The sequence below is a fragment of the Sciurus vulgaris genome (assembly GCF_902686455.1).
Source record: "Sciurus vulgaris genome assembly, chromosome: 6".
NCBI classification, from domain to species: Eukaryota; Metazoa; Chordata; class Mammalia; order Rodentia; family Sciuridae; genus Sciurus; species Sciurus vulgaris.
Genome location: NC_136466.1, coordinates 141,551,364 through 141,557,438, shown reverse-complemented (window position 1 = coordinate 141,557,438; position 6,075 = coordinate 141,551,364).

Below are 6,075 nucleotides of genomic sequence, written 5' to 3'. Positions count from 1 at the left end.
TCATTCCCTCAATTGCTTCATAAACAAATGTTTCTTGTAATTGCAAAACATCTACCTAGAAAGTTGAGGGAAAGAGGTAGTGACATTGGTTTCTTTTTTCAGTGTTAATCAGAGAAAGACTGAAAGTGATGCTTTATGACTAAACTTTTGAAGAAATGAGACTATTTAAGTCGAAGAGTCTTTCTCTGGAGTCTGTGGTTAGCATTATGTTTATACATCCAACACTCTTTATTGTTATCTTGACTCGATTTTTTAAAATTTCCCAGATGGTAAAATTAAAAATTTCCAAATAACTCTAACTTTAAACATCATGAAATATGCATGTGGGTTCTATATCTCAGTCCATCTGTGAATGTGAAATGCAGCAATGAATTATCATCTTGGTGACCAAAAGGAAGAAAGAAGTTCTGAGCAACAGTGAACTAAAATTGATTGGGAACACAAAATGAAAACAACAACAAAAAAATCCTACATCAAAGTACCAAGAAACTGGCAATAAAAAGGTTTTGTTGTTGTTGTTTATTGATTTTTTTTTTTTTTTGCCAAGAAAGAGGCAAATAAAAGTTCATATAAAATAAAATGAAGAACAGATACATGTAGGAACTATCTGTCCTCTACACAGTAATAGAAATAAATGCAAAAACCAGGGAGGACTGTTTTCTTCACATCCTTCTATCAATAAGCTGAGTTTTTGAAATCACTCTAGAGAGTAAGCAGCCATGCTGGTTCTTCCTTGGTTGCCATTGCTCTTGTCCTCTTGGGACTGTGTTAATTTGCATATAGCACAGGAGGCTGAAAGAAGCAACGCTCAATGCCTTGTGTGTCAGACCTCCAAAAAAGACTAAGTTGGTAGCTTCTGTCTTAAATTGACTGATTTGGAGAATTTAATTAAAAATCCCAGTTTTGCAAAGTATCAGAACCAACGTCCTTGAGTTCAAAGGATGTTGAAGAGAACAGGACTTAGCCAGTGCTAACATCCACCATTTGCCGAATACCAGTTATTTGCCAGGTTCCTGCTAAACACATTAAGACTTCTAACTGCTATGAAGCATTATTACATGCATTTTAAAAATTAGAAAACTGAGGCACAGAAGTGGCTTATGAAGCCAGGTTCTCTCTCTTGCCCTAAACTTCTCTCTGTTGGGCTCTACAGTTCCCTAACGATACTTAGTCTTCTTCATGTTGTATTGTGATTATCTCTCTAAATCATTTATCCTCATTATTTCCAAATGCATGTATTTTTAAATGTAAATATTTTCAAATCTTTGTATATCCTTGAAATCTGGTCCCTCACTGTTGCTCAATGGTTTTTTTTTACATTAATGAATTATACTACATTTAAAGAATGCTGTTTAGAAGAGTTCTGGTTTTGTTTTTTTCTTATATCTCTTCATTTGTTTATTTCTTACTACAGGTGTCCTAACTGTGGGACTTTGAATCAATCACTTACACTTTCTAAGTTTTAGATTCCTCAAATATAAAATGAGAATTGCTACCACTTCAAGTAAGCAACTACAGAAAGGATTACTACAGAGCTCTACTATCCTATCAAGAGTCAGAATTGATCAGTTTGTTGAAAATAACAGAATAAAAGTAGAATCGTTTTAAAAATATCATAACCTAAACATTTTTGACATTAAAACAAATCAATGTACATTCATTTCCAAAATCTTGACATAAGACTGTTTTTCTTTGAATGTAATTCCTTTCACTCAAGTTTGATATTGTTTTCCATGTACAATCATAAGTTCCCATTCTGCAATTTATAATTTCTCTTTCTTTCAAGTTAGGAACTAATGATACTTGTGCAATTGAGTGAACAATACACTTAAAGGATTATGATTTTTGCTAACCATAACAATTGTCTCACCTATTTATTATCCTATTCCAATGCAATGTATGTATCAACTTTATTTTTAAAATAATTCAAATACGTCTTACAGAAATAATCACTTTTATTTTACATTGATAGCTCATCAGTTCATCTCACTTTAAGCCTGTGAAATTACAATAGCAATTCCATCTGACTTGCATAAGTTTGCAAACCAGCACATTTTGCCTTTAGTAAACTAACACCTCCACTCATCAGAGCAGCACCCCTTGAGTAGTGAGCATACCGGAAAGGAAAGGTCGATCATGGGAAGACCAGATGGGAAAGTTTCTGTTACACGGTTTCTTGTATCATCTTCCCTCCAAGCACACAGCCTGGGACAGAGTAGATGAAACATTATTTGACTAAAGTAAAAGAGAGAGTGAGAGAACAGCTGGATCAATTTAATGAGTTATTGATCCTTCTGAATTTCACTTGGAATAACAAGAAAAAGTGCAAAGGAAGGTAGACGTGAAGATAAAGACAGTGCCAAAACTGCTATGCAAAGGAAGAAGTCCAGGGAATTGAGGTCAGGGTTTGTAGTTGCAGAAATAAACCCTGCCTGGTTAAGACTTCGACTTGACCCTTCCTGAATTTGCAATGCTCTCATCTGTTTCCTGCCTCTTACTAATAACAAAACCGCTAAAAAATGAAAAGATTAGATGTATCTTTTGATTTCTATATTCAATCTTTTTCCTTTTAGTCCATGACATCACAGAAATTACGTTAGAAATCATTTAGCTCCAAGTTTTCCAGCAAAAGTTCTTAAGCTTTTCTTTTCAAAACAAATTTTTTAAGAGTTTCAATTTAAAAAAAAAAAACCACCACCACCAAAGGACCTGTACTAAATATAGAGAAGGCAGGTGGCGCTGTTGTTACCGTCTACCAGAATCCCCTGAGGACCTCTAAGCTGAATGAAAACCAGAAAACATTTTCAAAACATTCTGCACAAGGCCAAATGAAAATCAATCATGTTGGTGCACACACACACACACACACACACACACACACACACACACACTAAGGCACGATGACTAATTTATTGCAAGTTGTTTGAAAATATGAAGCAGAGCTATTATATAGGACAATACATAATAAGATAGCCTAAGACTCCAAGGCCTACACCGTATGGCAGCTGCCATATGGCTCATTGGCCTTCTTTCCTTAGTCCCTCGTCACCTTTTCTTCTCAGCTGCTCAGGCTCAGCACATCTGTGCCCATATTTCCCCCATATATGTATATCAGACGACCTTTTCTTCAATAAAATAAGACAAGTTGATTGCCAATTTTAAAGCCAGGTAATTAGCCCCCCATGACCTCCCACAGCATCTAACCCTGCTTTGGGAGGGCTAACCACTTTTCATCAAACCACCCAGCAATCTGTCCAATCCCTGACACCCAAGGAGAATGCCTCAGTGTGTTTGTGTCAAACATGCTTCCCACCCTCCTTTCCACTGCTACCATGAAATACAGTTTCAAAGAAGAGAGATGGCTGTCCCATGTACACATCTATAAGCATGTCGCAATGTGAAATAAAAGACTTTGGATGCATCGCACTGAAGTTCCATGAACAACATAGAATGCTCCAAACTACAGCACCTGAACCCTGATTCACCTCTTCCTATATCTGCTCTGTGATCAGAGTTATTCTTAGGAGAATACTCAGGAATGACTCCTTATCAGTAATGCTTTCTCAGATACCAGAATGGAACGTGAAGAGATATTTTTGTCAAGATTTGTCCCATTCTTCTCCACTCCTTTCTGTGATTTTATGCATATTAAATACATGTTTATGGCACACTAGAAGTATGCCATTGAAAAGATCAACAAAATAGACCCAAAGCTTTAACTGGGCTGAACAAGAAAAAAAGAAGAAGATTCAAATTACTAAAATCGGGAAGGAAAGAGGAAACATCACCACTCACTTATGATAATAAAACTATAAGAGAATGCTATGACCAACTGTATTGCCAACAATTAGATAACCTAGATGAAAAAATATTCCTAGAGAGACACAGACTACCAGAACTCACTCAAAAATATAGAAAATTTGAATAGGCCTGAACAAGTAAAGAAATTGAACTAGTAGTTTTTTAAAACTTCCCACAAAGAAAAGTCCAGACCTATGTAATTTCACTGATGAATTCTACTAAACATTTAAAGAATTGATGCCAATACTTAACAAAGTCTTCTCCCCAAAAAATACAAGAGGATTGATAGTTGTACTAATTCTTCAACCTGGTAAAGGACATCTAAGAAAAATGTATAACTAACATCATGTTTAATGGTATGAGAATAGATACTTTCCACTTAAGGTCAGAAAGAAGACAAGAATGGCTGCTCCCATAATTTCTATTCAGTGCAGTACTGAAGAGTCTAACCAGGGCAATTAGTTAAGTAAAAAAAGTAAAAGTGCTCCTGAATGGAAAGAAAGAAGTAAAATTATTTCTATTCTCAAATGTCATGATGTCATATGCAGAAAATTTTCTGTATTCATAAGAATCCATAAAAATCTATTAGAACTAATAATTGAGTTCAGAAAGATAGCAGAACATAAAATCAACATACTAAAAGCAATGGTATTTTTTACACATAAGCAATTAACAGTATGAAATAAAATTTATGAAGAAATTTCATTTAAAACAACATCAAAAGAAAGAATACTTAGGCATACATTTAACAAATGACTTACACTCTGACAGCCACAAAGCATTGCTGAAAGAAAATTTTTAAAAACACTAAGAATGGAAAACAATCTGTGTTAATGGAGATTCCCCAAACTGGTCTTCAAATTCAATGTGATCCTATCAAACTTCAGCAGTCTTCTTTTTCAGAAATTAGCAAACTGATCCTAAAGTTTATATGGAAATGAAAGTGATTCAAAATAGCCAAAACAACCTTGGGAAAAAAAAGGAAGCACAAAGTTGAAGAACTTATACTTCCCAATTTCAAAACGTACTACAAGTCATAGTAATAAAAATAATGCAATTTTTTTATCCATTGGGGGGGTGGGGGAAAGAGGAGAATGAAGGGACTTTGGATGGTGTAGAAGAAAATGGGATGGGAGCAGGTGGGGGACGGAAAGATAGTAGAATGAAACAGACAGTATTATCCTATGTATATGTATAATTTCATGAATGGTGTGGATCTACACTGTGTACAACCATAGAAATGAAAAGTTGTTCCCCATTTATGTACAATGAATCAAAATGCAGTATGTAAAAATAAAAAATTTTAATAAAAAAATGCAGTATTGATATAAATATATAGATTAATGTAATGGATTTGAGAGCTTAAACAATAACCCTCTACTTAAGGTTGATTGATTTTAGGTAAAAGTGGCAAGAAAATTGAAAGGAAAAAGAAGAGTCTTTTCACAAATACACCCTCCATCACCTGAATACACACGTGCAAAAGGAGGAAGGTCTTTCATGTTTTGTGTAGGACATGATTCTCCCAAGAGAAGTAGACAAGGCAGCTTAGGGCCTGCTGGTATACTCTGGATCTCCAATAAAACCTGTCAGTAAGACAGCCAAAGGCTGCCAGCCAGGCCTTGAGGGAGAAAAGGGGTGGAGAGAAAAGGATGGAAAAGGGAGGAGGAGGTACAAGGCCCAGCATGGAGCAAAGGGAAAGAGACCATGTGGATGACCATCTTCCTGAGCAACGCTCAGTACTCCAACAACATGTGAGGGAATATCCGTGTGTATCTCAAGAGATTTGAAGCAGGGAGAATAGTTTAGTTGGAAATCCTGGTTCAGAAAGTCCCTTCACTCCATCTTGGCAGTGGTGGCAGTGTGGCCTGTGACAACGCTGCGTGTAGAAGCAATGCATTGGGGGTGGGGGTCGCCAGGCAGGCCAGGGAAGCCATCCCAGTAGCGTGCTGTTTGTCAGTGGCTGATTAGTCTTCATTAGGACATCTAAACAGGAAAAAGGAAGTTGTGTTCCAAAAACTCCTTTGTTTATTTATTGTTTAAGTTTATTTTAATTTCCCATTTAAGACAATTTCAGGAAAAGTCCAACTTCATTAAACCAAAAGAAAGGAATTTGCAGCATGTTAATCAGGAGAGGGAGAGACAAAAATTCTAGCATTCAAGACCAGTGGTGAAAGCGGCACCTGCAGCTCAGCCTCCTGGGAAGAGTGGGCTGGGCTGTGGCCAAGACAGGCAGTGGTTCTCCATCACTTCTGCATTCAGAATCTGCAGCAG